This window comes from Molossus molossus, unplaced genomic scaffold (assembly GCF_014108415.1).
Source record: "Molossus molossus isolate mMolMol1 unplaced genomic scaffold, mMolMol1.p scaffold_m16_p_9, whole genome shotgun sequence".
Classification (NCBI taxonomy): domain Eukaryota; kingdom Metazoa; phylum Chordata; class Mammalia; order Chiroptera; family Molossidae; genus Molossus; species Molossus molossus.
In genome coordinates, this window is record NW_023425403.1 from 48,611,044 (window position 1) to 48,632,729 (window position 21,686).

General features: G+C 41.9%; 1 protein-coding gene across 1 annotated transcript in view; it reads left to right on the forward strand.

Annotated features, from left to right (window-relative positions):
• FARP1 (FERM, ARH/RhoGEF and pleckstrin domain protein 1) overlaps positions 1–21,686 on the forward strand; it is a 300,320-nt gene that overhangs the window by 83,541 nt on the left and 195,093 nt on the right. The window lies entirely within an intron of this gene.

Here is a 21,686-nt window from a genome sequence, read left to right on the forward strand (position 1 = left end):
GCAGAGCGACTTCTTTTCACCTGATCTCACCTTCATTCTCCAACCTGCTTCTTAGATGGGGAGTTACCTTTCGGAAACTGTCAGACCCAGGAAGCTGGACTTCATGGAATTATCACTGAGACAAGCTGGCAGTGGGTAAATGGCTTGTTGGCCACACTATTGGTCTTGAAACAAGAAAGCAAGATATGAGGAATTCAATTCTCAGATATGAGAAAGAGTGAAGACCTCAGAGAAGGCAGCTCTGGGCTCTCAGCTGTGTCCTTGGCACTGGATCAAAGAGAGAAGTCCCCAGAGGACAAGCTGTGGTAAACCAGATTTCAGCTCTCCCTCCACCAGCTTTAGGATGGGAAAATGTGAGCTTGAGGGTGAGAAAATCAAAGTAAAGGCATGATTTCTCTCTGTCTACTACCAAACAGTTAAAAAAAATTAATCCTCCGTTGCCTTCAATTTTAAACATAATGCAAAGCAACACTCTCATTATAGATAACTGGAAAATATAGAAAAATAGGAAAGAGAAACCACCCATAGTATAAGTTAAACCCGTCAGAGAGTAAACAATACTCAGAAATGAATTTAACTAGGAGGGAACATGTTTGGTAAGAAGGAAAACTTGAAGGAAAGAATTTAAACAAGATCTAAATAGCAGAAGAACACATCAGACTCCTAGACAGGAAGACAGTATCATGAAATATTCTCTTCAGAGGAATTCACACATTTTATGCCCTTGCGACCAGAGCATCACTCTTTTAGGTGGTAGGGATGGAGAACCAGGCAAAATGATTTTAAGTTTCTGTGGGTGAGTAAATGTGTGAGAATCTAAGATGTTTTTTGAAATATGTAAAATGGGGCTTGCTCTTTCAGGTGTTAGAATTTTAGAGACATTCAATTAAAACAGGTACTGGCATAGAAATGGAATTCAGAGTCCTGGTACTTGTGGAAAGTTATATATGGTGAGGTGCATTTATTTTATTTTATCCTCACCCGAGGACACTTCGATATTTTGTTCAGATAGAGTGGGAGGGGGACAGAGAGAGAAACATCAACGTGAAAGGGACACATCGAGTGGCTGCCACCCACACGATCCAACCAGGGCCGGGGTCAAACTGCAACCGAGGTACGTGCCCTTAGCGGGAACCAAACCTGGGTGTCTCCGGACCGCAGGCCGACGCTCTAACCGCTGAGCCGCCAAACAGGGCTATGGTAATGTGCATTTAAATCGGGTGGGAAAAGAATGGTTTCTTTAATAAATGGTGCTGTGTTATTTAGCTGTTCATTTGGAAGAAAACATACAGCTTTCCCATCTAAAACCAAATACAAGAAAAACTTTCAGATGGATAGAGCTCCAGCTTTCAATGTAAAAATAAATAAAACATTAGAAAACATTGGGTAAACTATTTATATAGCTTTTGAGTTGTGTAGACATTTTGAGGCCATAAGGAAGAAGATGAGTAATATAGACATTAGCCATCCATCCATCCATCCATCCATCCATCCATCCATCCATCCAGTCATTCACTTTGCTTTTCCTGCCAGAGATATACCAGCTTCAACCTAATTTGACCTCCTCCACCCCCACATCCTGGCTGAATTTGACCAAGAACACACTGATACGGCTTAATTAGTTTATATATATAATAATTCTCTATGTTATAAACTTTTCATAAACACCACTTTTAATGTGAGTTAAACAATTCACTGAAGATGTGCAGACACCCAGGGAATTGAAGTTGATACATTAGCCCTGCACTTACTGGAATTCCATTCGTGACTGCAGAATTACAGCTCAGCCTTGGCGCCCAAGTAGCTGGTGGGTTTGAGAATTAAAACCCCTTTTGACCGAGAGCCAGCGTGGTCTTCCCACCTCTGCCCTGGTATCCTGGGTACCTCACTTCAATTTTTTTGTTCTTCCTGATACATTAGACCAGAGGTTTTTTTGTAGAAAAAGTGTACTTGGAGCATACTCCACTTACCAAGACCTTTATTAACACAATGCACTTATTGGCTCTCTTTGGTGGTTTTGTTCAGCCTGATTTTAAATTCTTGCAACTTACTTTGTCTGTATTCTGCATCAGTAATCTAGTTCCAGACTGGGGTTCTGAATATGCCTATTTATTTGCTCTAAAATTTCTGATTGGAGCCCTGGCTGGTGGCTTCGTTGATTGGAGTGTCGTCCCTTACATCAAAAGGTTGTGGGTTCCATTTCTGGTCAGGGCACATACCTAGGTTTGTGGGTTTGATCCCTAGTTGGGTCATGTATGGGAGGCAGTCAATCATTGTTTCTCTCTTATATTGCTGTTTCTCTCTCTCTTCCTCTCTTGAAAAGCAATAAAAATGTATCCTCAAAAAAATAAAAATAAATAAAATTTCTGATTGGACAGTTAAGGTTGTGCTGCTTTATGGAGAGCTTATTTGGGGGGGATGGGTGAGTAAGGGTGGTGGTAGGAGGAACTGGAGTTGGTCTAACAGAGGAATGCTTCTAATAATATTTTGTATTTACACCCACCAATTCTCAGAATCCTGAAAACACTCTTACAAAAAACATGCATGTATATACAGATATATGCGCTCATATTTAAAAATGTAAACTCTAATTACTTGGCACTGTTCCTTAAAAATAACAAGCAGTTGCATTTTCAGCTACACTTGATTACTGAAACTCATTCTGGGTAGGCTTCCAAAGGAATGTTACTTCAGGGAGGGGGACGGGGAAGGGAAGAGAAGTCAGAACATGTACTTGCTTCTCGGTTTGACAGAGAGGCAGAGAGGGGCTCTGGAATTTCTGCTTTGCTGTCTGGTTTTCCGTGTGCTCAAAGCCTCTGGCTCGTTTCTGCGTAGGAGGGAAATGCGAGGCTCCATGTTGGTCTCAGCAACAGAGCTACTGGTGCCCAACTCTGACTGTAGGTTCCTGGCTCTCCTCTACCCACATCTGCTGTTCCCTTCCTCCCAGGATAGCAGTACCCCTTGTCAAATTGTTCTGGAGGAGCGATCCCCAATATAGAGGCCAAAGGACCATGAAACAAGTCCCCTCCATGTCTGTTAGCTTCAGTTTCTGGGGGGCCATCGTCTGTACTTAATTGTGCTCATGAGACAGTTTGATGGGGTATACCCAGGCATCTCCCCACCTCTCTGCCCAGTTCTTCTTTCTCTGAACTGAGTATATTCTTTGTCAACTACCTGAGAAATGTGTTTGTCTGGAACTTACTTCAAATTAGTTGTTTTTCTTTAACCATTCTTCTTTTTTACTTTCCTGGGATGTTGGCTCCTTCTCTTCTTTCCATAACAAAGGAAGCCATCGGAAGCAAACACCAACTTAACTGAAGATGGAAAACATGGCCTCCATACTGCTCCAGGGTGCAAGAGTGTGGCACACAATGTATTTCAAGGCTCAGAGTGGGGAGAACGGGTGTTGGTGCCAAGTCGTGAAGACACCGTGTTCAGCTTGCTAATCTATGTTTCCAGATGATGGTGGAAGCAAACAGGCCCGCTACCAGGAGTGGCTTTGGCACCTTTTTGCCCGCAGAGCTTTTGAAGTAGCCAGAGCCCCTCATGTGGGGTGGAGGAGGCGAAGTGGAGGCGTGCACTTGGTAACGGCTGGAACCCAGCTCCTCTGCCGATAACACTGGGAGGACTCAGAAAACTTGAAGCCTGGGGTCTTGAGTGTTTTGTAGCCAGTAATTAACTAAGCTTGTTGGCTTTCTTAGTGTGGTAAGTAACAGAATTTAGAGATCTTATCTTCCATGTTGAGATGGGGATGCCATGGAGACATGGCAGACGTCTGCGAACTCAGAGCAGTTTCTGAACCTGACTTTCCCTTGCATCCCAGCGAATGGCTGGGTTTGGACTTCATGTCCTTGTGCTGTCTCCTCCCTCTGGCTCTGCTCTCCCTCAATCCTTACTTCCTGGGGACAGAAACACGCAGGCCCAGCTGGTCGGAAGACCTGTTGGTGAATGTGTCCCCATCTGTGGATGAGGCTGTCCCACCTCTGACTCAGTCCAGCTGGCGGCTCTCAGTGCTCCGTACCCCTGTTGGGGCCCCCGTTCTCCTTGTTGTGGGTCTCTGCTTTCTTTCCAATTTAGCAGTGCAGCTAAAAAGATCTTCTGAGAATTGTTTCGAGTTCTTAGTGGCAGGGTTCATGCAGGATGGCTGGGATGAACTATGCTAGCAAGTAAATTCATCACATCCTTGGGATAACTTAAAGCAGCAGCCACATGGAAATAACAAGTTTTCTGAAGTGGACTGTTGATACTGTGTGCACGTGGTGTTTTATGCTCGCAGATGTGTACATTAACTGTGAGACTGGCAGATGCATTCTTTATGCTGGCGTGCCTCATCTATTTCCAAGCAGCGTTAGAATTTCTTCATTCATAATGAACACACTTGGCTTTGGCGATATTGACGTTTCTGTCAAAATGGTGTTTCAGGTTGTCGTTTGCAGTGATTTTTTTTCACGTTTTTAGGACTGCTGATGTCTACTTTGAGTGTTCTGTATTTGATTCTCTTAGATTGTCTGATTTACTTTAACAAAGGTATTTATAACCACCGGGGCTTTTAAAAACATGGCACTTGCTTCTCTGCGAGCAGGTTACTGCCTGTAATTGGGCATGCTCCATATAAGACCGGCTCGGGGGGGTGGTAGCAGCTACCTGCCCGCTTCTTCTTCCCACTGGCTGAGCCTGGCATGTGTGTTAGTTCTCCGCTTGTTTTCTCTTTGATCCTCACACAGCCTTCAGAATGGTTGATATTATCTCAATTTTGCAAATAATGAAACTGAGTAGCTTGCCAAATCTGTGTTATTTAGGGTTCTCCAGAGAAATAAAGCCAATAGGATGTGTATGTACGTATGATATAGAAAAAGATTTATTTTAAGGAATGGGCTCACACAATTATGGAGGCAGGCAGATCCCAAGATCTGCAGGTGAGTCAGCAAGCTGGAGACCCGAGAGCCAGTGGTGTTAATTCATCTGAAGGCCAGCGGGCTTGAGACCCAGGAAGAGCCCATGTTTTCAGTTTGAAATCTGACATCAGGGGAAAACTCGACGTCTAGGTCAGAAGGCAGTCAGGCATAGGGAGTTCTCTCTTTCTTGGGGAGGATCAATCAGCCCTTTTATTCTATTCCAGCCTTCAGCTGATTAGATGAGGCCCACCCACATTAGGGATAATATAAGTGTGCTTGAGTGTGACATCTACAAAGACAGGCTAGGCTATGTTTAAAATGAAATGTTTAACTCTTCTTTGTTGTTTTGGGAACTACACATGGATAAGAGGCTGCTCAATTTTAAAACTAAGTAGAGCAAATACTATTAGATATATTAGGTTCATTAATCAGTATTCGGACTTTTTCTCATCTGTAGCAGTTTGCTGAAATTAATCTCAGATGTTTTCAAAAGAAGTGAGTATGGACAAATACTGATGTAGCTCAACAATTTTGTGGAATTTCTTTGAGTCTGTCTATATAAAAATGGCCTTATTTGGAGATAGCACATTGACCTGAGAAGTGCTCAGAGCTCTCTTCCCATGTATGGCCAAAATACTCTGAAGCATTTCCAACCTCTCTACTTTCCTTGAACGTTTCCTAAAAATATTAGTTTTGTGATGCCTTTCCTAAGCCAAGGGTCGTAATAGCTTTCATTTCTAATGAGATATCAAACAAAATAATTTTTATTATGTTACTTAGAGGGTAAACATAGCTAACCCGCCTTCCTTCTGTGCCCTTCATTGAGCAATAAAAAGAAGATCAAACATTTTATAGCCTTTTTATGGCTATGACATTGCTCGATAGATTTCTGTCTTGCTTTCAGAGTGGAAAGAGGAACTGATTTGGTGGCTAGTATTTGAGAGAAGGTTGTGTTTATTATTGGTCCTGGGATGAGCCATTATACCTCAATGTAAAAATTTTCTTATTGATACTAATTACTTGGTTTCTAAAGTGATCATGTATTTCTCTGTGACCTTACTATTTTGTAATAGTAGTCATGCTATTCTGAACATAATCTAGTTATTCTGGATAGTTCTGAGGCATTGTTATGAAGCACATACTGGAGACCATACTCTGACTACATTGGTTTATAGAAAACTCCTGAGTGGACTTACAACTATTGGGAATCTGTTTGGTAATTTTATTTTTTAATTGTTGGGCTCTGTGGAAACCATGTCTTGTGGAAACCATGTCTGTTCACTGTTGTTTCCTACCCCTTAGGATCGTGATGAAACATAGCTACTGTGTTCGTTTTCTGGGGCTGCTGAAACACAGTACTACAGACTGGGGGGCACTTAAACAATATAAATTGATTGTCTCACCATTCTGGAGGCTGGAAGTCCAAGTTCCAGGTGTTGGAAGGGCCATGCTCCCTCTGAAGGCACTAGGGAAGGATTTGTTCCAGGTCCCTCTTCCAGCCTTTGGTTTGTGGCAGCACAACTCCGGTCTTTAGATGGCGCTCCTCCTGAGCCTTTGTGTCCAGATTTCCCCTCTGTATAGGGTCCCACCCACCCCACTGCAGTGTGACTTCATCCTAAGTAATTACATCTGTTTCCAAATAAGGTCACATCCTGTGGTCTTGGGGTTAGGACTGCAACATTGTTGGGGGAAGGGCCTACAGTACAACCCAGAACAGGAAGCTAGGGTTAAAGCAGGTCATGGAGGTGGAGCCCTGATCTGGCATGATTAGTGTCCTTATAAGAGGAGAGCTCACTCTCTCCCCACCATGTGAGATCACAGCAAGAAGGCGGCTGCCAGCCAGCCAGGAGGAGAGCTCTTCCCAGGAACAGTCTGCTGGTACTTTGATCTTGGACTACAGCCTCCAGAACTGAGACATAGGTTTCTGTTGTTGAAGCCACCCAGTCTGTGGTGCTTTAGTACAGCAGGCCGAGCAGACTAATGTCATCTATGAACAGAATATTTTAAAAAGCTTACTGCTTAATAACAATGGGAACACCAACAATAGCAGTTCACACTTACAGAGCCAGGTGCTGTGCTAAGCTCTCCGAGAGGCGCTGTGGCTGTTCCTGTTTTACAGACATAGAAACCTGATGCCCAGAGGTTAAGTTTCTTGTTCAGGTCCACACAGCTGGCAAGGGGAGAGTCAGGTCCACTCTGGCTAGTGTTTGGCTCTGCGACCCTGTCCATGTTCTCTGCCTTCGGGCTTGCTCAGCTTCATAGTGTAGCGGCACAGAATTTCAGACCCCTTAATTTCAGCATCAATTTTACGAGAACTTTCTTTGGTTCTCCAGTGCGGTGCCCCCAGGACCACAGGGAGGCAGATGAACCTCACTGCTGTTGGCCCCATGGAATCCAGTGTAATATTTTAATAGAAATTAAAAGTCCTAAAGAAGCCACCAGTGACTCGGCAGGCACTATCTGAGGGGAAGCCCTGCTGCAGTAATTTGTGTGTAACCTTTTGATTACGCCTGGTTTTTCCAATATAAAGGAACTCCTGGGGTGTGGTTAAGGGAGCTGACCTGCGCTGGAGAGGAAAGGGGAGCTGCTTGTGCCTGGAATGGGGTGTTGTACCCAGGTGCCGGGTAGGAAGACCCAGCAATCACAGCAGCTTGGACTCACAGGGTCTGTTTTTCCAGCTCCCCCCACCTTTTAAAAATGTTTTAAAATTTCGAACTGTAGCCCCAAAGTCATACAATTTACCCTTGTAACTGCCTGTAAGTGTATGGTTTCAGTAGTGTAAAGTACATTCACATTGTTTATTAACCAAGCTCTAGGACTTGTTCATCTTACAAACTGAAACGCTACCCATTGAACAGCTCCCCACATCCCTCTCCCCCAAGTCCCTGGCAGCCATCCAGGCTCATTTTAAAAACTGCTTTATTTAATGTAATTCACAAGCCATACATTTCATTCATTAAAGTAGATACAGCTCAATAGATTTTAGCCTATGTACAGAGTTGTGCAGTCATCCCCACAGTCAATTTCCAAATACTTTCATCCCCCCTGAAGGAAACCCCATGCCTCTCAGTCCCTCTTCTCTTTTCTTCCCAGCCTCTGACAGCCACTAACCTCCTTCCTGTCTGTAGATTTGCCTGTTCTGGCACATTTCATATAAATGGAATCCTACAACACGTGGCTCTTTGTGATGGGCTTTATAAAGCCTTTAAAAAAATCATTAAGTTACTGTATAACTGAAGAACAATGCATAAGATCTGGAAATAGCCCAAGTGTCCATCAGTAGAGGAGTGGATAAAAAAGCTGTGGTACATATACATAATGGAGTACTATGCAGCTGTAAGAAAGAGAGCTCTCTTACCCTTTGAGACGTCATGGAGGGACCTGGAGAGTATTATGCTAAGCGAAATAAGCCAGTCAGAGAAAGACAAATACTACATGATCTCACTTATTTGTGGAATATAATGAACAAAATAAGCTGATGAACAAAATAGACCCAGAGACATAGAAAGGAGTACCGTTCAGACAAACCTCAGAGGAGGGGGCCGGGCAAGGGGAGGGATGAGATGAACCGAAGAACTTATATGCATGTGTGCGTAACCAATGGACATAGACAACAACGCTGGGTGTGGGGGTGGGATCTGGAGGAGAGTGTCTAGGAGGGAAAAAGGAGAAACATCTGTAACAAAAATAAATCAATAAAAATTGCAACAACAAAAAAAGTTTGCTTAACTATCACCCTTGATCCAATGACACTTTTTTCGCTCAACAATCTTGATGTGTAGACAGGAAAAACTGACTTTACTCAGATGCCATGGTCTTCTCCATCCAAGTGCCACCTGCATGAAGACTTAAGAAAAAGAAATGCTTCCAAACGAGATTTACTTAAAACCAGATATGGTCATAAATCTAGTCATGTTTTACCTGGTCAAAGACTGAACTGGAACAGAAAATGCATCAATGTTGTCAACATCTCTTGCATGTATTTATAAAATAAAATAATACTTGGGATTGCAAAGCAGGTAAACAGAGAAAGCATGCCTTGCCTTTGTTATTTTAGAGAGGAAAAAAAAGCTTCCTGTCTGGGAAAGACAGATTAGTGGTATGGACTAGATCTTACTTTCTAATCCTCACAGAGGATTTTATTTCCTTATGGGTTAATATATCTTCATACTGTTTCAACATATTTCTAAAGCCTTTCTGCAGCTGTGGGAAAATAATTAACACCAGAATTCAGTACTTGGAACACTTAAAATATTAAAGTATCATGTCGAGATAGTACCCCAAAGGAAATGTGTTTCAGCTTTCTACAGATGTCTTCTATTTGCCTCCTATTCTGGACAGGTCCTGGGTGTGTTTTTCTCTTTCTTATCCCCATAAAATCTGGAGCCCTGGGTCCCCCGGGTTTTTAGCAAAGGCCCTCAGGGCAGGAGTCGCCTCTGTTGTTCCATTTTTTGCTTACTCTTTGGAGCTGAGTGTTTTTACTTTCTCACTGTAGTGCATTGACAAAGATGTTTATATTTTATTCAGATTTTTGGTTAGTTTAAGTGATTTCTGTACCGCAAAAGAATGTTAAGTGGTTCAGGAAGAGGAGACATAATCGGAGCTGAGCACTGACCCTCCAACGTGGAAAGGGCCGGGGTCAGTTCTAGGCAGAGCTGTTGAGAAATTCTTGCAGGAGACCATGCTGGAAAGGGGACCAGCAGGAGCTGAGCACAAGGGACACTGCAGGGTACTAGGTGAGTTTGCGGGGGGACAGGGGAGAGGACGCTTAGGTTTCAGGCCGGGCCACTGGATGGTCAGTGGCCTTGGGTATAGAGGTGTGCTCAAGGGAGATAGATGGAGGAGAGCAAGGTCCTTCTCAGTGAAGGTGAAGTGTCAGGGGAAGGAGGTCAGCTGACTCTCCAGCTCCGAGCGAGACGCCCATGGGCACACGGTGTGGTACTTCTCTGTGCTGGGCTGGGGCTTTTCCAGAGAAGGGGCCTGTGATCCAAGGACGGCTGTCTGTGTTCTTGGAGGTTCGCAAGGAAGGGATGTCGCATCGGACAGGGACCCCTTTCAGGAGGAAGGAGACTTCGCTTGTTCTTGAGAGAGTTCATACAGAGGCAGGACGATGCTGTGGCATCATTCCATGGAGAAACGTTGGCCAAGTCAGGGAAGTTAGTAGGAGCGGAGGCCTCCCTGCCTCCTGCTCAGGCAGCCCTGCGAATGGGAAGAAGTCCCCCCTCTTCACTCTGGAGCAGGTTGGCTTTGGCTCAGGACCGGGAGGCGCTTTTGCCAGTCCCTGTACCTTCTGGGTTAAAGAGTGAGTTTAATAGCAGGGCAGACTCACCTTTTGTAGGGCCTTCCTTTAGAAACAAGAACACAAACGACGAATGAAAAATCAGGGGCGAGGCCTTGGAGGCATCAGCGAGTGACCTCCCGAAGCTCAAGCTGCTTCAGCGCCAGCATGAGTGTGTCCACCGCGGTTGCTGGCGTGGTGGTCTGAGGCAGAGCAGGAGCACGGGCGGGTGAGACCCAGGTCCTTACCCCTCGCGTGGCAGTTCCGAGAGGAGAATGAAGATGTAGGAAACGTGGGAGGCAAACACGTCGGAGAACTGATCGTACTGGTTATTTATGACTGACAAGTTAAAACATTGAGTATTGTATGGAGTCTCTTGTTTGTGAACACTCTGGGTCTTTGGGTGGAGAATCAAAACATGAAAGATGAGAGGAAAGGAAAAGAAGTCATTTTGTAAGAAGGATTGGAGGATAACTTGAGTGGTGGTCAAATGGAGGGGAGCCTGTGGTTCTGAAACTCACTGTGTGATCAAGTGACCTCACTGTTCAACAGAGAATACTTTCATTACGCAAACACGAAGTCACCGTATCGACAGCTATGACCCTGGAGACTGAGAGTTACTTCTCTAAATTTTTTTAGCACCTCCTTGTTCATAGTAAAAATTGTAGGATGGGAGGGAGTGGTTACAGGCAGAATGAGAATAATTTAGTATAATCTGGAAACTCAATACTCTTTTAAATCAGGCCTCGAGTTTCCTCCTTCGGCTTATTGTGAGTTACATGATATCCTAGACACTGTGGCAGGACCCTGGGGACTGAATCAATAGAAAGAAACTAGAAGACAACTCCCTGCCCTAGCTAAGATTCTAATCCTACATGACATCCAACAGCTGACGAATAGTTATAGCATTAAGACATGGGTAAGTATAAATGACTAGAGTATGGTTTAAGCTAAATTGATGAGCAGTGAGGGAATGTTAGACCTGGGAGTGTGAAGAGCTGGGTGGAGTTGAGGATTAGATGGATTTCTGCCATAGATAAGCCCTAAGTGAAGTTTTAAAAAAGGCCGTGGACAAATTGGGCAGAGTTCCAGGGGTCTCAGCTGGCAGGAAGGAGCCCAGAGTCTCGCGGAGAGATGCGTGCCACATGCAGGAGTGGCCAAGAAGACCCTTTGGAGGATGTTGAGTGCGGAAGTGTTGAGCAGCTTTGATGGATGAGGCCCTTACACCTCAGCATGTTGTGTTAGATGGATTTGACTGCACTGCATGCAAGTGGGAGGGGAGCCTCTTTGGAGGGATATATTCTGTACATCTGGACTAAAATGCAAGCCTCTGTTCTGTGCCTTAACATACAGCTTGTTTATTTTTGTTTTATGCAAGAGATGTAACAATGCATCTTGCAGCTGGCCGGCTCTGTTTAAAATCACTTTGTGTTAAACGTGACCTGTTCTAGCGTGGGACCACCCTGAGAGTTATGTTTTAGATGTCTTTAATATATAAATAGTTCCAGTATTCTCCCCTTCCCCAAGGCAAGAGAAATTTAGTGTCTGTTACCTGCATTGAAACTAGCTTTCTAAATGCTTTTGTCTGTGTATGGGGGGATAAGTGGTGATGGGAGGAGACTTGACCTGGCGTGGTGAACACACAATGCAGTGTACAGATGATGTGCTGTAGAACCGTGCACCTGGAACCTGTGTAATTTTGTTAACCAGTGTCACCCCAGTAAAGTAAAGAAGAAAATGCTTTTGTCTGCAGTAGTATTAAACTTTCGCTAGCTGAATAGAAAACTTATTTTAGAGGGGATCATTTCCATGTTAAAGAGGGTTTTTTAAATCTAGACTTGTGCTCAGATGGAATGTACAGCATGATGACAGGAGCTCACGCTGCGGCGTGACAGACAGGAGAGTTATTAAGAGAGGAAACCCTAAGAGTTCTCACCACAGGAGAAAAGTTTTTTCTCTTTTCTTTCTCTTTCATTGTGTCTGTATGAGAAGATGAATGCTAGCTGAACCTATTGTGGTAATCGTTCCACAGTATATGTAAATCAAACCATCGTGCTGTACTCCTTAAACTTACACAGTGATGTGTGTCAGTTATTTCTCAATAGAACTGGGGGGAAAACCCACAGTGAGATGTCACCTCAAACCTGTGAAAATGGCAGTTATCAAAATGTCAAGAGATAAGTCTGGAGAGGATGTGGAAAAAAGAGAATTGTGTGCACTGTTGGAGGGAATGTCAGTTGGTGCAGCCACTATGGGAAACAGTATGGAGGTTCTAAAAAAATTAAAAATAGAACTACCATATGGTCCAGTAATCTCACTTCTGGGTATACATCCAAAGGTAATTAAATCAGGATCTCGAAGCCCCCACATTCATTGCAGCATTCAAAATAGCCAAGCTAGGGAGACAACCTCCTCGTCCTTGTTCAGACGAACAGAAAAGACGTGTGGTATACATCTCTACAGACATAGATAGAGCTACACACATGCATACAGACAGACAAGCAATGGAGTCGTATTCAGCCAGTGGGAAAAAAGGGAATTCTACCGTTTGTAACAACGTGGATGGACCTGGAGGGCATTATGCTAAGTGGAATAAATCAGACAGAGAAAGACTAATAATGTATGATTTCACTTATATGTGGAATCTAAAAATGTCTAAGTCATAGAAACAGTACAACGGTGGTTGTAGAATGGTGGTTGCCAGGGTTGTGGGTGGGGAAAAAGGGTGATGCCAGTCAAAGGGTAGGAACACTAGTTATAAGGTGAATAAGTTCTGGGGATCTAATATACAGCATGGTGATTATAGTTAACAATACTGTACGACAGATTTGAAAGCTGGTAAGAGAGTAGGTGTTAAATGCTCTCACTTCCCAAAAGAAATGCTAATTATGCACGGTTATGGATATGTAACTAATCCTAGTATAGTTAATACATTATATACACTAAAATGTAAATGTATTAAATAATTAAGTTATGTACCTTAAACATAATGTTCTATGTCAATTATGTCTCAATAAAGCTGAAAACAATAAAAATAAAATATAATTATGTTGCTTAAAAAAATCTAGACAGTGGACATAAGTTTGGTGTGTGTATATATATAATACTATCTATATTGTATACACACACACAAAAGTATATATGTGTGTTACTTCAATTAAGGTCAGTATGTACAGCATAATTAATCTGAAAACTGTTGTTTTATTTAGAAAGTAGACTTTATTCATCCTCAATGGTAGTGGAAATACCAAGGAAAATATATATGCGCATATATTATAGTATCTCCTTTCTTTGAAAGATATAAGAATATAGAAAAGCATAGTAACAAACTGTTCAAGGATATTTTATAATGCACACGATCTTGTAAAAGGCTTATTTTATCTTTATATAAATATATTTTAGAATAAATGAATTTTTTGATGTGTGTATGTTGTCTATGAATTTCTTTAATAAGTCAGAGCTTCTGTCTATAAAGTGTATTTTCTTTGGAAAGAACTTAGGTTTTAGGCATTTAGCTCAGAGAAAGTGAAAACCGTTTACTGCTCATCTTTGACTTGTTTTGTCCCAAACTTACTGTTCTTCTCCAGTTGGGAAAAAGACTCACGATATTTTATGTATAAAGGTTTTCCTATTTTTGTGAAGAACTCTGATCCATTCTCCCCAGACTTGTAGATAGTAAGCAGTGTTTTTTTCAGTGTTATTTGGTGTGATAGTGTAAAATCAAATGTACAATAAGATGCCTCAACTCCAAAAATTCAGTAATGACATAGTAGGTTATTTCCCAGTCTAGGATTTGGGTTTAGGTTTTGAAATGTTTATTTGTTCATTTGTGTTAGTATTTTCTTTGGCCAACTCAGGTCAACTAGCACTCTCAATGTGTTATGGAATATGTGTCATCCTCAATGCATTATTCAGGTCTGCAGGATGAAAATTAGTCATGAGGAGATACTTTGTTGTAGGCCATTGAGGGAGAATAATCTGTATTAACTTGTATTGCTCTTTCAGATAACTGATTCTTTTTTTTCCAGCTTGATAAAGGATCACAGTATTGATCGTCTGTTCTTTTTGCAATGAAAACTGGACCAAAAGCTGATTTTACTGTTGGCTTTTTTTGAGGGGGTATTACATTTTTCCCCTCCACCCTTGCATACACTTGTTGGTTTTCAGTCATTTTAAACTAAAAATTTAAAACTACTACCTGAAACTTATAATCATGCTATTAAATAATTGCAAAAGAAGCAAGTACTGTCCCTCTACCCTGCACTGTATTTCTAGTCTTTTTTTTTTTTTTTTTTCCCTTTAACAATCTCTTGAAAAGAATATCAGTGATCAAGTTCCTTTGGGTCAATTTAAACTTGATTAAAATTTCAGAGAGGCCTTTTTTTCAATTAAATGTAATCATGTGCTAGAGAATTTTGAATTGTTTTAAAGTGGAATGGAATTGGGTACAGTTCATGATGGAAATACAGTCAGCCCCATCTTTGTAGCTGATTGTATGTTGCCAGTCTGGATTTTCCCACAAATGCCCTTTCCAGAGAAGTAGCATTTGTTCTCTTTCTCACAGTTGCTGTGCTCCCGTCCCATCCTCGCTGCCAAGCACTTAACCAGCATTTGCACATAATTGAAAAGTTTGGAGAGGGGGATGCATTTTCACTCATTTGAAGGAAAGGCTCTATTTCTTATCTAAATTGGGCTTGAAGTAGGAGCTTAGGAGTCTGAAATTGCTGAAGAACTTCTTACTCTCAATTGAGTTGAGACTTCTTCAAGTTCTGTTTCATTATTTCATTTGAAGAAAATGATTGACGATGGCTGGAGTTATATTAAAATGTGATATGAACACATTTCGGTGTCAAATGAAACTTAGTTTCCTGCTGGTGGGTGTAGATGGAGAGGTGTTCTCAGGTAGTGAAGCCCCTTTCAGTGAGGCCCACCCACTCATAACTATGGTGAGGGGGGAGCCCTAGGGCTGGGCGCTCCCAGATTTGATGCCTTTTACAGGGGAGGAAGAAGCCTTTCTGCCCTGAGTTGTTCTATACCAGGGAAAGATTTTCTTCTATTCCAGCCATAAACTAGACCAAAGAGAGGAATTTAGTTTATTGCTAATGTTGAAATTAAAAACCGTCTCCCTTCCCAAGTGGTTTCTTAATTCATTCGTTTTACAATGTTAATTGGAATTGTTGCAGTTCAATTCCTGAAAGGTTTTAAATTTAAAAGAAACCCCTCATTTATCCTATTACTGTGTTCTGAGAATTCTGCAGTAATTTTTACATAATGTTATTTAATTCAAATAATGGATTATTAATTGTAAAGCCTTTTAGAAAGACTAATATAATGAAATATGTTTTAATTCATGTATCTTACCAGTTTCTTGATAAACATTTTGTAGGGTGTTTATATGAGAACAGTTAATTTTGATAAGAAAACAAATTCTCAGCTCCCATATTTAATTCAGTGTCTTGTATGACTAAGTCACAGTACCTAAACGATACAAAGAGAACACTTCAGTTGAAACAGATGATTAATTCATGGGACCTTTTCTGCTTGTGTAAACTCAGAGCTTTAGGTTCAATATGTTTTTATTGATTTTTTTTTTTTAGAGAGAGAGAAAGGGAAAGAGAGGGAGGGAGGGAGGGAGGGAGAGAGAGAGAGAGAGAAACATCGGTGTGAGAGAGAAACATCAGTCTGCTGCCTCCCACATGCACCCCGACAGGGGATGGGGGGGGGCGGGGAATGAGCCACAGCCTGGGCATGCGCACGGGGTGACACTCAACCAGTTGAGCCACACAGACCAGGGCATCAACGCTTTATTTTAAAAAGGTCTCCTTCAGTTTCCTTCTCAGAATAAAGGGGATGATTAGGTCTGAACTAGTTAGAAGAGCAGATGTTTATTTCACTGTTAATACTTGAGCAATCTTTTGGGGTTAATAGATTAGTCCTTTAAAAGACAAAACTGCTTTTGTAATTACAAAAGTATTACATGATTATCTGGCTGTCACAATTTCCAATAATACAGGAAAAAGAGGTATGCCCCATACCTCTTCTAACTTTTGAAGTGAATTCTTCATTGTCATGGCTAGATCAAGAAAATAAGCTTAGTCTTCTCACTCTCTTAAGAAAAATTAGATTATTTAGTTTTTGTCTAGGAAAGGTGACCATTTTTTTGTCACTGTTAGATAGTTCTGGAAAGTAAGGTGTGTGTGTGTGTGTGTACCTGTACATGTTCTATTCCTTCCCTCCTCTTCCCTGGGGATAATTTAAAGAGCTCAAAGTCCTTACAAATACGGAAACAATGCTATAAGTGGGGCATTTAGTAAGTTTAACTTTAACCAGGTACTTAAACTGCAAACAAGCAGAATGACGTTACTTAAGAGCACAGCACCGCCCTCTAATGAATAGAAGCTTTGTCAGTGCTTTTCTGGGCCAGAGCACTGCACTGGAACATTGATTGTTAATTATGTTAAAAGAATCCAGCTGTTGCCCAGCCGGTGTGGCTCAGTGATTGAGCGTTGACCCATGCACCCAGAGGTTGCCGGTTCAGTTCCGGTCAGGGCACATGCCCAGGTTGTGGGCCGAATCCCCAGTGAGGGGCGTGCAGGGGGTGGCCAATCCATGTTCTCTCTCATCCATGTTTCTGTCTGTCTTTCCCTCTCCCTTCCTCTCTCTATAAAATTAATAAAGGAAAAAAAAGAATTGTGTTGTTCATTGAACCCGTGTACCTGCCTGTGCACTCTCTGCACAGAACTGAGAGCCAGGGCTCCCTGTGTCCCGCGCACCTGTCTTCTCAAGAGGACAGACTCTTCCACACACCTGGGAGAGTGTGCATGCCGTCTGCTGACCGTGGCAGGCCACGGTGTGTGGCCTGCTGGTTCTGTGCAGCCTTCCACACACCGGGCTGACACGGTTGGGTCTACTTTTGTTCCCACATATGATTTCTTTAACTGCTCTTTAAGAAAGTCACACTGGGCCCTACCTGACTGGGCCAGAACCGTAACTTGGTCACTCTAATCCTCAGCATGACTTGTGTGGGCTCTCATTGCCCACAACCCTGCCGTATGGAACATCCGGGGAGGGAGGGTGGCACAGAAACACCGGAGCAACTTGAACTAACGTGGGTAATGGCAGGAAAATCGAGGAGATAAGTGTCGGGTTTTGTCGGACTCAAGAGCAGCTGAGAGACCTTCTCCAGGGAACGTTAGGAAGGTGGAGCAAAGGTTAGATGATTTACCACCCTCCTCCCCAACTTTACAAAGTGCTAAAGGTAGTTACAGAGAGTCAGAGTGTAGATAATGTAAATTGGAAGAAGGTTTTAAAAAAGCAAAGGGAGAACTAGGGCAAGATATAAACTGGATTCAAGAAGGAGGCCAGTTCATAGACTGAATGCCATCACTCACTAAAGTGAGCCACCAGTGTGGCCGTGAGCTCCCAGCAGTCATTGTAAAGAGTGACATTCACTGGGCACTTGATTCACTGATTGTGTGATAAGAACAAACCAAGTCTCAGAAGACTTACAGATTTCTGACATTAAGACCAGAAATGAACTTCTTCGAGGGTCCTTATGAAGAGATATCATGTAGTATAATGACCAACATCCTCAACATCTTCAGTATGACGGACAGGTTCAAGGGACCAATTTCTCCAACAGGCAGATGGGCACACGCAACCCCAGCCCAATAAACAGCTGTTTTAATGGGGGAAGTGTACCTGTTACACATCTGTATAATACTGAGCTTGGTAGAGATTACATAGTAACCAGTTCTGTCTGTTTGAAACCTTCTGTGATTTTGGAGCTGTTTCTACAATAGATACTCGGGTGGAATGAGACTCAATAGTGGATTCAAGGAAGACAGAATAGTGAAACGGGTGAGAAAATAGCTGCACAGCAGACAGTATGAGATGGCTTCCAGGATATATGGCTCACTGAAGACAATATTTTATGGCCACAGAAGTAATAAGCTGTCCTTTCATAGGATGGAATAGTGTCAGGGAAAGCAATGTCTGCTGTATTTTTTGATCATGACAAAAACTTCAGAAACATTTTTAGATGTTAATTTATTAAAATTATGTGCTGAGTCATTACTTGTCGAACCATGGCCGATCCTTATTATTATTCACAGATTCACAGAGTTTATGAGCTCACTCCCTCAAATGTATTTGTAACCCGCAAATCACTACTCATGGTGCTTACGTGATCATTCATGGACATGCACGGAAGGGTGAAAAATTTGAGTTGCTCAGTGTTCCCAGCTGAGGTTGAGCCAGGCTATGCTCCGCCTTTCTGTTTCACCTCTTAGTGTAAACAGGTGTCCTTCTGGTGGTCTCTTTAGTGCCCCATCATCCACATCTCTGTGCTTTTTTGTTAGTTATTTTGCTGTTGAAAAATGTCCCGAAGGTATAGAGCTGAAATGCTCTCTTGTGTCCCTAAGCACAAGAATATGATGTGCCCGTTTTTTTTGGGAAGCACTTTCAGGCATGAGTTATAGTGCTGTTGGCTCTGAGTTCAATGTTAATGAATCAACAATGTTTTTGTTTTTATTTCCCTCACCCAAGGACATTTTTTTTTTTTTTTGCACTTATCTTTAGATAGAACCGGAGGGGGAGAGGGGGGAAGAGAGAGAAATATCAATGTGAGAGAGACACATCAACTGGTCACCACCCACATGACCCCAACTGGGGCTGGGGACAAACTGCAACCAAGGTACTTGCCCTTAGCGGGAACTGAACCCAGGACTCTCTGGTCAGCAGGCTGACACTCTAACCCCTGAGCCAAACTGGCCAGGGCTACGATGTTTTAATAAATATTAGGTGTCTTTGAACAGAAACACATAAAACAAGGCTTTGCATTAATCAGTTGATGAAAATGTCGAGAGCACAGGCTCCTATAAACCCAACTCTATATTTTCCCTAGGAACAATGGTTCAGTATTCCCTAATTCAGCTGTAATTTTATAGAACATAACTACAGCAAAGAATGAGAATCAACTGTGTTTCAATTAAATGAATTCCCAAGTTAAGCAGTAACTGCTTTTTCTGCCACAGTTTCATTTAATAATCAAATAAGAGTTTCTAGGTATCTTGAATGCAAATGGGCACAGATTAGGTGATGCTTTGATTGAACCTCTACTGTTACAGCCTCACCTTTGGAAACATGCAATCATAGCGGTTCCTTGTTAATATATTAGAGACTTTTGGGGAAAATATTTTGGATGCTGTGATACTTCTTTTACTTGACATGGTAAGAACTGAAACATTGGTAATATAAAATACTGTTTTTGAAAGGATCCGTCTTTGCCCCATTTATTTAGGGAAGAGATCTTCATTTTTACTTTTTACTTTAGGAATAGGGCATTAAACATAACTTTCAGTCTAGGTAGCCTTTCTTTTTCCTTATGCCACAGTGATGTTTTAGTAGAAACAAATCTTGCGTTTCCTCCCATGTCCTCTACCCAAGTGATGGTCCTTAATGACACATAAATTGGTAGGTGTTTGAATTGATGGATGCCACCACACAGGGCTGTATCTCAGGAAGGCAGGAAGGTGACCAGTTGAATGTCTATGACAGAAAGGTCCCAGGGGCCCTGTGTTTATACCTGTCTTTGAGATTGTGGAAGAAAGACCAGAGCAAACCTGAAACAATACCGGTTTTTAATGATGGTTTCCAGTGATGGTGTTCAGAAAAATGAAATTCCAGTGGGAAATGAATAGTGGTTCTCCACCTCTGTTCTTTCAGTTATGTATGTGTGATTGACAGCTCCTCTCCCAGATACCTTTTAGGTTGTTGACCTTTCCAGAAACCTAATTTTTGATGTTTATACATTTTCAAATCCTCAAGTTTTATATCTGGATCTGCATTTAATGAAAGAAAAAAGAATGTGTGGTTATGTCTGTTAAGTAATACATTACTTTATGTTTAAGAGATTTACCAGTGATTTCCAAACACCCAGTGTTGGGGCTGTCCATTGGAAGAACTTGGACACTTTGAAAAGAAATGTGGGATTAAACCAAAAGCAAAACTGAGTTTGTGTTCTTGAATATGTCATCTCAAGTGGCATCCTAGCTATTAATGCTAAACTCTGTAACCACTTATGTTTTGGATGCTTTCGATTCTAAAGGAATGTTCTGTGACAATCTTTTGGGTTTGTTCATGATTTTTTTTTTTCCTTACGTAATCTGTTGAAACTTTAAATTGTGAAATATGTCATATTTGCAAAAGGGGCTATACAATGTGCAAGTATAATTTAACGAATAGTAACATGAGCATCCATGTTAAGAAATAGAACATTTCCATTACGAGCTTCTCCACACTGCTCCACACTCCCTTCCTCCTCACAGAAGAAGGAAGAAGTAATCACAGCCTGAATTTTGTGTTCATCATTCCCTTGCTTCTCTTTAGAGTTTGGCATGTGTGTGATTCTAAACAATAGTGTATTTGGTCTCTAAACTATGTGTTCAGTGCCTGTCTTCCCATGTAGCCATGGAGAGAGGGACTGTGTAGATTCTAGTCTTCAGTCTGTTCCTAGCCTGAAGCGCAGCATCTGGCACATAGCAGGGGGCTAATATATGTTTATGGACTAAATGAATAAATAGCAAGGGTTATATTTATAAACATAATGGTTTCAAATTTATGACTAAAAATAAATAATGTATTTGAGTAATCATAAAAGAAAGATAAATAATGTCACAATTGATTCTTGGAACATGGAGTTAGATGGGTGACCCTTAGAACTGGAAGGCCAGTCTCATATCCCCATTTACAAAGTAGAAAAGCCAGGCTCAAACAGATACGTGCTTTGTCCAAAGTCATTTAGCTAATGGGGGCTGAAGTGGGCCAGAATTTATACCTCCTGCCTCCTTGCCCAGGATTCTGTCAGCCAGGCCAAAGGGCACGCCCAGGATGGTTTTATTCAAGAGATGTGGATGGCTTTCTTCAGCTTAATAGAAAGCCCACCCCTCAGAAAGGAGGGGGACAGATAACTACAGAAGCCCTCAAATTCACACATGAGATATTGTGATTTTTATAAGATCCCTAATTAACCAAAAAGATTACTAGATTGTGATAGACAGTTAATTACACACACACACACACACACACACACATATATGTGTGTATATATATAAAATGTTAATGGGGTATGTATGATATTACAATAATCAGGTATTAAAATTTAGAGTGGCTTTATTGTCAAATCAGTCTTTCAAAATACTTGCTGGAACATAATTGTGGTCTGTCTAAACTTCTCCATTATTTAGTATGAGAGTCTCAAGGCTAAATGCATGCCAGTGCATGTGGTATCATTCAGTAACTTAAGACTTCCAGTGTGGCCCTTAACAGGTTGATATTCAGATGGTCTTCGGTAGACTCAATAGAAGGTTTGTTACCTGACTTTTTATTTGTGTTCCAAAAGATGATGTTTCCCAGAACAGGGCTTTGGTTTCAGTGTTTGAAGATTCTCCCAACCCACTCCCTACTGCCCATCACTTGGGCACGCAGTTTTGCGCGCGCGCGCGCGCGCACAC